At 42.1% G+C, this 13,122-nt stretch overlaps 1 protein-coding gene across 1 annotated transcript in view; it reads right to left on the reverse strand.

The window, feature by feature from the left end:
* SLC7A14 (solute carrier family 7 member 14) overlaps nucleotides 1-13,122 on the reverse strand; it is a 104,428-nt gene that overhangs the window by 43,513 nt on the left and 47,793 nt on the right. The window lies entirely within an intron of this gene.

Genomic DNA, 13,122 nt, shown 5'->3' on the forward strand with positions numbered 1-13,122 from the left:
GGCCACTCACCTGTCAGCGAAGCCCGGGCAATTTTTACAAATGCATTTGGAACTGCCTATGTTTCTTTGTGTCTAAGAAGAGACATTTTTTTTCTGCCAAAGCAGGACCCAGGTGGACAGTGAGAGCCTGGGTTTAGGGGATGGACAGCATCGTTAATCAGGGATCGTATGACACAATTAGTTGCTGAACCTGACAGGGCTCCAATTAAAGATGGGTAGTGAGCAGAGAACTCGAAAGTTCCAAACCACAGCACCAATATATCAGCTTAGAAAAAGGAAGGAAAGAAGCTGTCCGCATAACAGAGAAGTAATCCCTGACACAGGTCAAGGAAGTTTAATTATTTGCTGATTAAATATGACTAGACTATCTGTGTACTCTCTTCTCTAGATCTCCCTCTATGAAAATAGTTTAGAGGTTATTGGAGGCCTGATGTCTGTTGCTATAATAGTTTCTATAACATGATGAATTCAAGTATTATATTATCTGTCATGTTATTGCTAATTATCATCATTAGTGTTCATTATTTTACTTTTTAAAGAACTGCATCGTGTATGAAATGATGATGAAAATGGTAATAATAATAATAATAATGCTCATATGGTTGCTTCCACGTAAAGAATTCACAGGGTTAGCTGTTCCCTGAGGCCACCTTCTCATCTTGTTCCCTCTTCATTGCTGAGGTGGCAGAGGAGCTGGGACTGCCCTTTACTCTGTTCTTAACATTTTAATGTAGGTGACCTTAGGTTAGCATCAAAGGCAGTCTTGGAGGGGAAAAGACATTACAGAAGGGAAAGGCAAAGTCATGTTTTTGGGCATCTACCTGTGCGAGGCCCTCATCAGATGCTCAGGTAAGCAGTGAGGGAATGCTGAGGCCTCTATCCGCAGCCCCTCTTTGCTGTAGGAGAGGCAATGAGGTATCACGGGAGCCTCACAGCCTCTGAAGAGAGACCCAGAGAGAGGTTATGACAATTAAAGAGAATACATGCAGATCATGTTGCCCAGTGCCTGGCACACAGTATGTACTTAATAAATGGCAACAAAAATTATTACTGTGGCCTTGAGCAAGTCATCCAATTCACTGAGCCCTAGTTTCACGTCAAAATGGTGATGGAGATTCCTACTGTGCAGGCTGCTGACATGTCATAGGCCTGCCTCCAGTGGGAGCTCTGGCTATTATTACACAAGGGGAAAAGGACTCTCAGAGAGATTTACCTAGCAGTAGCCTCTGCAGTGTTTATGCAGGAGACTTTGCCTTGAGGTGAAATAAACGAGGTGGGAAGCAAGCATTGTTGGCTGATGGTTTTAGAGACAGCATTTCAGGGAAACAGAAATCACCTGGAGTCTAGACCGAATCCTTGTGTGCCCAATTCACTTCTAAAACAGAACACAGAAAGATTTCCTCGTAGGTGTTAAACCTTTAATCTGGAAACGTCTGTCCTATTTCAAAAACGCAGAAATTTCGAAGTAAATTTGCAATGTTCTTGCTCAAACTTTCTTTATGAGACCCACAGCCCCTCACCCAGATGACTCTGATAACCAAGCTAAACAGGCTTTGTGCAGAAAGCAAAGGGGAGTGGGAGTTGAAGTGACAACCAGAAATTCTGTCACCCAAATATTTTGCAGCTCTTCACGCTGCAGGAGTGGGCAATGCCCCCAATCCTAGGACAGATGGAAATGACAAACCTACAAACCTTCTGTGAGGTGGCCAGGCCATTACCCTCTTGCCCTGAGAATGTAATGGACAGAGTTAAAGGGGAGCCCCTAGAGAACACACCTGAGTCCTCCTGTGGTCTCTTCTGCCCATTTGAAGAGCAGGTGGGACTGAGGTTTCACGGGGACAGGTGCAGCTAGCAACTGTCCAGGAGGGTGAGACAGCAAATCTTCTGTGGGCCTGGATTTGCTCCCCAAGGAGGACCTTCCCAGAGACATTTAGAAACCCCTCCTAAGAGGGTGCCATCTTGACTTCTTTCTACATTAGGGCAACATGCAAGGAGGGTGGAGCAGGGCCAGGACCCAGGACTTACGAGACTAATGGAGGCAGTCTTTTTGGGTATGAGGATATGGCTATCACTTCCACTTCTAGTTCTTCTTGCTTCTCTGATACAACTGTCTCCACTTTCACCTCCCTCTTTTTTTCCCTACCTCTTTATACTCCCTGGCCTTCAAAACTCTAGGAGAATTTGGCCTTCTATAGGGAATAAATATGAAATTTGTATGTTAAGGAGTGTTGCCACCTACTATTCTATGAGATGGAAGGATGCTGTGCTTGGTAAATGACTGTGCATGCACCTGCACAGAGGTGACAAGGACCTGCAGGTTACTGTTCTTCTTAAGAGTCTCACCTAGATGATCCTGGTGGATTGTCTCCAAGTGGGCAGCCCCTACTGGATGCAATGGCGATGGTAGCATTTTAGCTGAGTTTTCTGCAAGGTAACTCTAGGAAAGAGAACGGTGACTCCCTTGGATATGTTGGTGGCTTCTTGAAAGAGGAATTCCTCTAATGAAAATATTAAGTGCTCTTGACCGATTTATAATGTCGAGTGCTTTCACAGTGAAAACATTGTTAGAAACATTTGCAAAGGAGCAGGCATTCATATCTATGGTTCACATATAAAAGAAGTTCATTAGATTGGTTATTTAAAAGTTTAAGAAATTGTTAAAGCTGGTGTATTTATAAAGTTTCAAGATAAATAAATATAACCAAGAGCTATTAAATTTATTCCAAAATAGAAAGTTCCTGAAGAGTTAATAAGATCTAATGATGTGTTGTGTGCATTATGTATATGTGCATATACATGCAAAGTTATACATACATGTATACATGTGTTCAACTGCTCTGCAAGGGATTCTTTTGGAGGCCAGATCCATGAAAATGGCCAGTGGTGAAGTATAGTATGAGATGTTCGTAGTGCATATTTATATATATAAAAGCCTAAGCGACCGTCCTACTGTTTGTTCACCTGGTAGCTATGACGTGCAATGACCACCAGAGGGCAGACGCTCCAACTAGTAGAGGAGGGAGCCCAATTCCTTGGGGAATTGGCTGAGGATTAGGTTGCTGCTGGGACACTGTTGGCCTTGAATCTGCTTCATCCACACCCCGGATCCAGAGATTGGTTTCAGCCTGATCCCTGCAGGCCAGGCCGAGGGACTCCACTGGTGCACGAATCCATGCACTGGGCCTCTAGTTAACAAATAATTGCTTTTCACACATATACAGCCACTTAGTAAAGCACAGGCACAGGTTATCTCCAAGATGAATGCATTCCTTGAGTTGTTAAATCAGATTCCTCCATTGCTTGCTATCCCCTCTTCTTCATACAACCCTATCCTTTGCACTATGATGGATATCTACACTACCTCCCAGAAACTGCTACTTCTAATCCATAGGCTGTCATCACTGGGGTGGCTTTTTATGAGTGTTTCTTCAGCTTGTGACACCAGGGCTTACCCCTTCATTTCCTTGTGTAAGAAGTTGTTCTTTCTGTTCTATTCTTACTTCTTTGCCTACAGTTTTAAAAAATATATTTTTATTGGTTTTTAGAGAGAGAGGGAGGGAGAGGAATAGAGAGACAGAAACATCCATGAGAGAGAAACATCATCGGTTGGCTGTCTCCTGCACGCTCCTTATTGGGGATCGAGCCTGTAACCCAGGCATGTGCCCGGGAATTAAACTGGCAACCTCTTGGTTCATGGTTGATACTCAATCACTTAGTCACACTGGCTGGGCTCTGCCCCCATTTTTTATTTCTCCATTATTGCTTCTTATTTTTCCTCTTTGTCTATAGCCATTTTAGAAAGCTCTCACCTTAGCTTTTTTCTCTGTGTATACCTTTTGCTTTGGTGATCTTACACCCTCACCAGGGCCAGTGGAATTTGCCAGGAGTTCCCTGATTTCCTTAGTACCAGCCCTTGGGCTTAGCAATGTGAGGAGAGGAGGGGCATGAGTGTTCAGAGCAGATGGCCTGGCACATGCAAAGCTCCTGAGCTGCCATGGCCGGCCAGTTAGACTCTATGCACCAAGTCTGCCTTGCATCAGGTGTCTGAGGCAAGGGCTGGTGCTTGGCATAACTTCTCTTTATGTGTTTGCATCAGTACTCCTGTCTCACGTGGTTGTTCCATGGGCATTGTGCCTTACTCATTTCTAGCGCCCATTTCACTGCACAGAGTTGAGGCTGCTTAAATATCACTTGTTCAGAGACAGTACTTTGTCATGGAGCCCTGTTGAATTTCCTCATAGCACTAATCACAATTTGTCATTATTATCAGATTTCTTTGCTTATTTTCTGTGGCAGGCCTATCTGTATGTTTTGAAGCACAGCCTTTTGGAAGGGGATTGTCCAATAGAGATGACAATTCCTTTTGGGAAAATACTTTCAGAAGTAAAAGCATACTCTTCGCACAAGGCTCTTCTGGAGAAAGCGAGAATAGGACGCAGGCCTGCTGGGTCTTTTGCTGGGTCTACACTGAGAAGCCTCAGAATATAAACCAGGAATGCTCATCTGTGCTAAAGACACATCTAGCCTTGTTAGGTTGGAGGCCTGGCCAATCGTAGTGGTCAGAGTGACTACAAGAGGAAACATTACTGAGCATTTGCTATGCACACTGGTTATACTAAGCACTTCCTATACAGAATTTTAATCTTACAAGATGGTTATGATGCAGGGGCTAATAATATTTCCATTTACAGATGATGAATCCAAGATCTAGACAGGTTATCAGGACTTTCCAAACTTTTCCACCTGACAGAATACACCAATATAATGATACCATTTGTGTGGATATGGGAAGGTGGTCATGTGTAAGGGGGGAGGCTGCTCACAGGTAAAGTGGACTAGCCTGGGGCCTCTGCCATCTTCCAGCTGCCCAGGGGATGGAGGAATCAACACCGCGGCACATCTGTAATTTTGGAAGCTCTAGGTTAAGTGAATTTCCCAATTCACACAAGTTGTAAATGGCAGAGCAGGGCTTGAAGATCAGGTACAGGGACTAATTGCGACATAGGGTTGATGTGTGTGTGTGTGTGTGTGTGGTCGGGGGTGAGTTGAGACATTGGATCTTTCTTTACAATTCTATCCTCTACCTGGGTTCTTTTTTATTACCCTAACTCAGTGGTCGGCAAACTCATTAGTCAACAGAGCCAAATATCAACAGTACAACGACTGAAATTTCTTTTGAGAGCCACAAAAGAAAGTTTTTTAAACTTAAACTATATAGGTAGGTACATTGTTATTAACTTAATTAGGGTAGTCCTAAGGCTTAGGAAGAGCCACACTCAAGGGGCCAAAGAGCCGCATGTGGCTTGCGAGCCGCAGTTTGCTGACCACGGCCTAACACATACAGGCAATATAATCCAAATTCTTCATTTTGCAGAGGGAGAAATTGAGGCCAAGAGATGTGAATGACTTGCCCCGAGCTGCTGCAGGACGGAGCTGGGACTAGATCTCAGGTGTTCCGACTTGTGACCCAGGCCCTGTTATCTCTTGCTGCGATCACAATTATGGCAGGTGTGCCTGTCTTGTTTCTGTGCATCGATGCCAAGCTCTTTGTCTCAGAGTCTTTTCCTGTGTTCTGCAGCACCTTTGCCACACTGAGCCCAGAGCAGGTGGCCAGTCCCTCCCGCAGGCACGCCAGGTGCTCTTGGTATTCACTGTCCACCCTGCTGAGGGCTGCAGAAGATGTAAAAGAAACCCAGGTTCTCCCGGGTTTGCTGGAGGAAACTCATTTTCACAATAAGTGATTTTAGAAACTGGCAAGTTTATATTACAATGTGCTCACCTTCTCTGAACTGGTAACTGACATCCTTCCTACAAGGCTGTCAATCAGCCCTGGATAGAAGAGCTATAAGCACTTCACAACACCCTTCTCACTGCTGACAGGTACCAGAAAGGCACTGAACTTAGAAGTCATTTCCATGACCTCGGTTACAGAAGTTTTGAGCTAAAAAAGTGTTCTTCTAACCAATAGAATACAGTGAGCAACAGGATCTTTTGAAATCCCAATAAGAGTGAAGGTTTCCTTGACTCATTTGATTCCCTTTGGTGAGTTTTTGAATTTTGAGGGCTGTCTGCATGAAGCAGCGTGGGGGTAACAATCTCTGGAGCTAGGCAGAATTCAATTTAGACTTGGCCTTTGACACTGACATGGCCCTGAACGAGCCACCTAATCTCTATGAGCCTTAGTTTTTACATTTGCAAAGTGAGTATAATAATGGGACATATTTTGTAGGATTTGTTGGGAGGATTTTGCACCTGGTGTTCAGCTAGTGCCAGGCACACTGTAAATCCTCAATGATTTAGCCATTATGATTCGCCATAGAATGAAAGCACTAATATCCAGCTAGCAGAGAGGGTGGGAGGATTAAATAAGGTGATGTATGCACAGTAGTATTTGCCTAATAATAGTAAAAACAATAGTAATAATAACAATGTCAACATTTATTGAGCGCTAATAAGTTATGACCTAAAGACTTTACAAACATCAGGAGTAGCTGATATGATTAGTAAGAATTCAACAAGAAGCTGTTTTATTTGGACATGATTTTGGAGTTCCTGTCTTCCAGAGGCTTGAAGACTGGCATGCATCCGTTTACCGTTGCACTTCCTCCCACGCCCTCTCAATGTTTCTGTCTCTTCCACCTCCCAGTATGGTTAAGAGCAATTCTTAGATATGTTCTGGGGGAACCAATCAATGTAAATTTGTGGAATGAATAGTAAAATGTTGCTAAAAGACCAACCTTCCTGATGTTCATCTCTCTATCTGATTTCAATTTAATGAGGGGAAAATGGTTTGTTCTTAAAAACAAAACAAGGAAACTCACAGACCAGCTTACATAGATATCTTCCTCAGTCATGAAAAATCCAACCTGAGATGGATACTGAAATGGGGAGACTCTGCTTAAGCTCTGTGAAGGTCCCCAGAGCCAGCCCAAGGAGGAGGTTGGGAAAGGCACCTGCTTGAGAGGGCTCTGCTCCCCTTATCACCTCCCTAGGGATTCAGTTACCATGGGCTTACCTGATGATGAATCAGAGATGCTAGAGAGCAAATGAGGATGGCAGGAAGTATGAATTATAAACCCTAGTGCTGAACCACAAACTAAGAGTGCCAAAAAAATACTACTTGGTGTGATTATTATTGCCTTTTAGACCCTTCTCATTGATTGCAACTTATTAATCCACCTCTAATGAGAAATATTGGCTTAAAGATCTCAGAGGCAGCTTGCTGAAATGCAAGGCCATGGGTTTTGGAGTCCTACAGACTGAGATTTCGGTTTTGGCTCCGCAACGAAATATCTGCCTGCCTCTCAGGAAGTTACTTTAACCTCTGACCCTTTGACTCCTCATCTGAGAGCAGAACTAAAATTACCCCTCCCTTCACTGGGTTGGTGACATTGAAATAGGTGCAACATGATAGCACTTTATGCAGTGTCCTGCACACACAAGTTAGTTTACTCTCTTTCGAGGTGTTCCGTGAGGGTCCTCTATACTAGAGTTTTCTGTTTCTATGCTCATTTTCTATCACCAGAATGGTGTTGTAAATCTGTTACTCTAATGACATTATTTCAAAAGCATTCTTATTTATTGTGTGTCTTTTCTCAGCTAGAAAGAGCATTTATCCTTTCCCCCTCAGCCTACCTCACCCACCCATGCTCAAATCCTCTCTATCCCAAGCCTCCTTTCCTCCACTGTTAGGGCCGAGTGCCTCATAATCTCTTGCCTGTTCCATACAATATGCATATCACCAGTTTCTCCACCTCTCTTCTCTTCCCACTGTTACTAAAGTACAGATCTGGTCTTGCCACTGAGCTTCTCAGTGCCTAGAGAATGATATCTAATCTTCTTGGCTTGGCACCCAAATCCCTCCTCTAAGCACCTGTTTTGTTTAGTAAATTATCTGGGTGGACTATTCTGTTTGGGAGATGATAGTCTTTGAAAAATGGCCAGGATTAACTTGGAGGGAGATAGAGACAAGCAAACCTCTCTGGATAAGATATGGACAAGAGTCTTAGGGCTTGACAAGAAGCAGGCTAAGGAGTTTGAGGGAGAAAGGCTGCCCATCAATGGGGCTGGAGGCAGGAGCCAAGAAGAGAGGGTTGGTGGACATTCTCTAAAGGCAGGAAGAACTGGAGTGTCCTATATTCAATTGTAAGCTTGCTGTCTGCTGGAATGGCCTGCATTACATCTCCCATCTCTGGCCCAAACTTTCAATAAAGTCCACTGAACATACAACCTTGCCTCAATGATACATGGGGGAGGAAGAATTGGGGTGTCATCTGGTTGGATGAAGAGGTGGAAAGGGCTATCAGGAAGTGAAATGCAGAGTAGAGACAGACACTCCATGGAAACAGAGATTTGGGGTTTATAAAACTAGGAGAAAAGTAAGACTCACAACTCCATAGTTTTATTAAAGGGCTCTAGATTTTCTAATTGTGCATTATTAGGTATCAGAACCAATTTTACTTAAATATTTCAGGACAAATTGACCTCAGCAAGCTGGAAGGCTTGGGGTTATGCATCCATTATAAATCTGGCATGACAGCCACTTCTCCTTTCTTTCCCCATCAACAGAACCTCTGAAATACTGGGGTTGGCAATATACCTACTGAGAAGACTACATTTCTTAGCCTCACTTTCTATGGCGAAGTGTCCAGGTTTTAGCCAAGGTAAGTAGTAGATACAGAACAAAACTTATCAGAAAGATTCTTATAAAGGGGACAGAAATGTGAGAAGTGACCTGCCCAAGTTTCTGCTCTCTTTCCTGGAACTCAGGCATACTGACTGGAGCTCCAGTCTGTTTTGGGTTCTGAGGTCACCCGGAGAATAGAAGCCGAGCATCTGGATGGTAGAGCAGAAGGATCAAACAGCCTGAGCCCCTGGGACTGTGGTCCCCAATAGCAGCTTCCCTTCAGATTTCTTTTACATAAAAGATAAGGGAAATTATCTCTCATTTTTAGTTCTCCACTGTATGCAATTAAACCTAATCTGAATCTGCTAATACAGTAGCAGAATAGCAAAGTGATTAAGGAGTGGGCTCAGGCTACTTTCACTGCTCCTTGCTTTGCCACCTCCTAAGCAGTAGTCTTAAACAAGTTACCAAACCTTTCAGAAGCCTCCATTTTTTCATCTTTAATGGAGGATAATAACACCACTTATCACATGGGGGTTTTGTGAGAATTAAGTAAAATAATGTGCTAAGTACCTAGAACTCTTTTGGTACACAGTAAGTGCTCAACAAATGGTAGTTATTGCTACTACTATTACTATTATTAGTACCATTATGCCATGGTTACTTGTCAGGTTTGGTGTTCATTCCATCAATAAGCTATGGGTTCTCTAGGGTAGACACAATTTCTTATTAATTTTTGGTAGTGCTCCAGGACTGGTATATGATGGGTACCCAAAACATCTTTATTGAACTCTACTTTATTATATTTTTGCCAACTGTTTCTTATGCGTAGATGATAAAAATTAGTGGTATTGTGCACTGGGATGGGGACCAATGCTGCGTATGCATACTGTTCATTTAATCTCTACCAAAAACATTTTAGATATGAGCTTGAAGAGTTATTATAGAAAGTGCATGAACCTAGGAGTCAATTAGATTTGTATTCTGCTCAAGGTTTAATTTTAATGATATGAAAAAAGAGCTGGAAATAAAGCTGACCACCCCCTTCTCCAGTCCATGTTTCAGAAAAAAAAATTATCAAATGATTTAAATTCGTAGTCATGGTTGAAAGACACTATTTGCACAACAAATTTGAATCTAGATTCTATTATTTAAATTTCAATTTCTTCACATGTAAAGCTGGAGATGATAAAAACCTACCTTGAAGAGATATTATGAGTTTTAAATGTGATAATATATGGCAAGCTCCTAATACAGAGTTTGGCACAAAATAGTAATGAGCATTTATTTGGTGCTACCTGTCAGGCATTGACCTGACACTGTAAAGGTATCTCATTTAGTCTTCACAACTCTCTGAAGTTAAGTATTATTATGACCATTTTCAAAGTAAAGAACAGGCTCAGAGAAGTTATGAAACTTGCTCAAGTTTTCACAGGTCTTCTGTGGCTGAGCCAGTTCTAGTCTCAAATTAACATTAGTGATTACTGTACCACGTATGACATCTTAATTTCAAACATCCCTAGTTCATTTCTTCAAGTTCATTTCTATCCTCTAGCACACTTTCTCAATATTTTTATTTTAATGATTTTCTGAACTCATTGAGAGCACCAATCTCCAGCGATCTTAACACTTCTTATGAATCACCACTACCCTCATGTTCTCATTTCCAACCTATATTGTGTGGTCCTGCACTAGTTCCAGCCTTAGAAAGCACTCCTAACCTAATTGCTTTTTTCTCTCTGCCTGGAAAAAGCTAAACCTAGTTAATTCCAACTTTTCATTTACTCCATCCACTCTTGTAATCAAGCAGCTATTTATCCTGGAGATAAGTGCAGACAGTAGAGACTAACTCACTTTCAAATTTATGACCACAAATCTTGGCCATTGATTTTCCCCACTTTGGCATGGCATCTATCAGCAAAGGTGTTAGCTCTGTTTATCCTATCCTAGCAATATAAAGGCGAACACATGACCTAAGAAAAGCCAATTAGAATCTTTCACTGATATTTTATATGTGAACACTGGGTGAGGATGTCTTTTCCTTCAGGTTGTGATTTATAAAGATGAAGCCCTAGATCCAGCCATTGAGCCAATACATTTCTGATTGGTTGTGTTTGGCTACTGTGTCTTTAAATGAAAAGAGTTCTGATTAATAGAGACTTCAGAGCAGGAGCAGAGAAAATAGAGATGGAGGATTGGTTTAAGAACTATGTAGTAGGCAAAACTGGTGGGACTTGTAATTGAATGCAAAGGGCTGAGGCAGAAAAGGTTGTACCAAGGTTTTTGTCTGGAATGCGAAGGAGAGAGAGAGAGAGAGAGAGAGAGAGAGAGAGAGAGAGAGAGAGAGAGAGAGAATGAATCTGGTTTGGAGGAAGAGGATATGTTTGGAACATGTTGAATTGAGGTATGTCTGGAACATCCAGATAGAAACGTTTGGTAGAGTTTGAGGCTTGGAGGATATGTATATGATTGAGATATGAATGGATATAAGCACGGAAATACTGAGGGAAGTTGAAACCATGAGAGAGGACATAACCACCTTGCAGAGAGTGTAGAGTGGGAAACACCAACATTTAAGGAGCAAGTAGAGAAAGGGAAGTCATGAAGACTTTATAAGAATATAAAGTATAAGAACTTTATATTCTCACACAGTCAAGAGAATGTAAAATATCTTAAGATAGATGGCATGATTTTGTCAAATATGGCAGAGAGTTCCAATAAGATAAGTGCTGAAAAATACCTATAAGACTTGGCAAGGAGGATGCCATTGGTGACCTCATTAAGGTTAATTTCATTAGATGGTGAGGGAAGATGCCAGAGAGCAGTGGGTTGAGGGATGAATCAGAGGTTAAGAGCCATCAGTGAGGAGTTTGAATGAGAAGGGGAGGAGAAACATTGGAAGTCGCTAGAGGAGAATGTGAGCCTAGAAAGAATTATATTTTAGGACGAGAGAGACTTGATTAGGAAGCTGTTGACAAGGAGATGTTGAGGACACAATTAGAGAAGGGGATTATTGAGAACAGAAAAGGATGGGGTTAAGGGCTCAAAGAATTGAGTTGTCCTGAAAGTGAGGACATTTTACCCTCTGAAACTGGAGGAAAAGTGGCAAGTGTGGGTGATTGCTAGGGACATATTTGGTGGTAGAATATTTAAGGAGCTCATTGCAGATATATTTGAGGTATTAAGGTTTGTCTACTCTAAGGGAAGAGATATGAACTGAGCAGGGCTTGAAGAGAGCGGTGAAAGTGCAGAAAAATCAATGAGAAGATTTGACAAAGGACAAGTGTAAGAACTTATGGGCTCAGCAGAAGGCGGATGGAGACCTTAACTTTGTGGTGTGCTCCTCTGTGGTGTTGAGTAACCTTTCCCAAGAGCTCTTGTTCACCCAGGTGCAGACTTGGGAAGGCGGAGATTCTCAGTTACATTTTACTGGGTCTTTCAGAGGTTAATGATGGGCAGGAGTCAAGGAGTTTGGGGGAATTACTGGTAAGATTTAGGAGCAAGTGCAATAAGGGAATGAGCTATGGTCAGAGACAGGGGTTTTAGTTTAAGGTTCTTGAGGCAAAACTATTCTAGGTGATGACAATACCAGAGTGTATCCACAAGAGTAGTGGCTGATGTGGCACCAGTGGAGGTGAGGATCAAGTTAACCACATGATCTCACTGAATGCAAAGTTGGAAGAAGTGTGCACAATCAGGGCTCTTGGCACAGACTACAGTACAACATGACTGGTCCAATCTTAGGTCCACCTGAGCAGTAGAAATGTCTAGGTTATATAGCGCCCATGAGCACTGTGACGGGGGTAGGCTCCCACTATGGGACTGGGCCTGTTTGGCTTCTAAATGTAATGGAGCATCATGAATGAAAAGATGTGGGTGATTCATTCATGAGAACCATCATGATTTGGGGGCATGGGCCATAATAGGATGAATCTAGAGGAGAATGTGCAGCCTGCATTAACTGGGGAGGACTCTTAGCTGTCTGCCCTATCATCTCTGTAGGGCCCTCTGGTTATATGTCTGCCTTTATTCCTACTGTTGCTAGTCTGCTCTATATGCTAACACTTTTAAATCTATAAATTAATGGTAAAAATCTGGCACTGTCTCCCAAATAATTTTTTTTTTTGCCAAATAAGTTTGAAAATGATTGCAATCAGGTTAACAGAATTTCAAATATTCATGAAATTTATCGAGGTGAATAACTTATTTTCATCTATAAGGAAAAATCCTTTGTTCTGTAAGAACCTCAATTATTGGGATATTCATACACATTAGAGGATGACTTTAGAAAAGGAGATAGCGATAAAACCAACAGGAAAATAAGCCATGACAGGAGACAGATAAAATCAGTCTGGAAATATTTCCCTCATCAAATAAAAAAGGTGTCAAATATAAACCAGTGAACTTTCTGGTTGCATGTTTCTAGTCTGTGCATTCCACGTGGATGAAGACCATGTAGTCGGGATATGCAAAATTAATGCATAACTTGTGATGGT

This window comes from Myotis daubentonii, chromosome 3 (genome assembly GCF_963259705.1).
Source record: "Myotis daubentonii chromosome 3, mMyoDau2.1, whole genome shotgun sequence".
NCBI classification, from domain to species: domain Eukaryota; kingdom Metazoa; phylum Chordata; class Mammalia; order Chiroptera; family Vespertilionidae; genus Myotis; species Myotis daubentonii.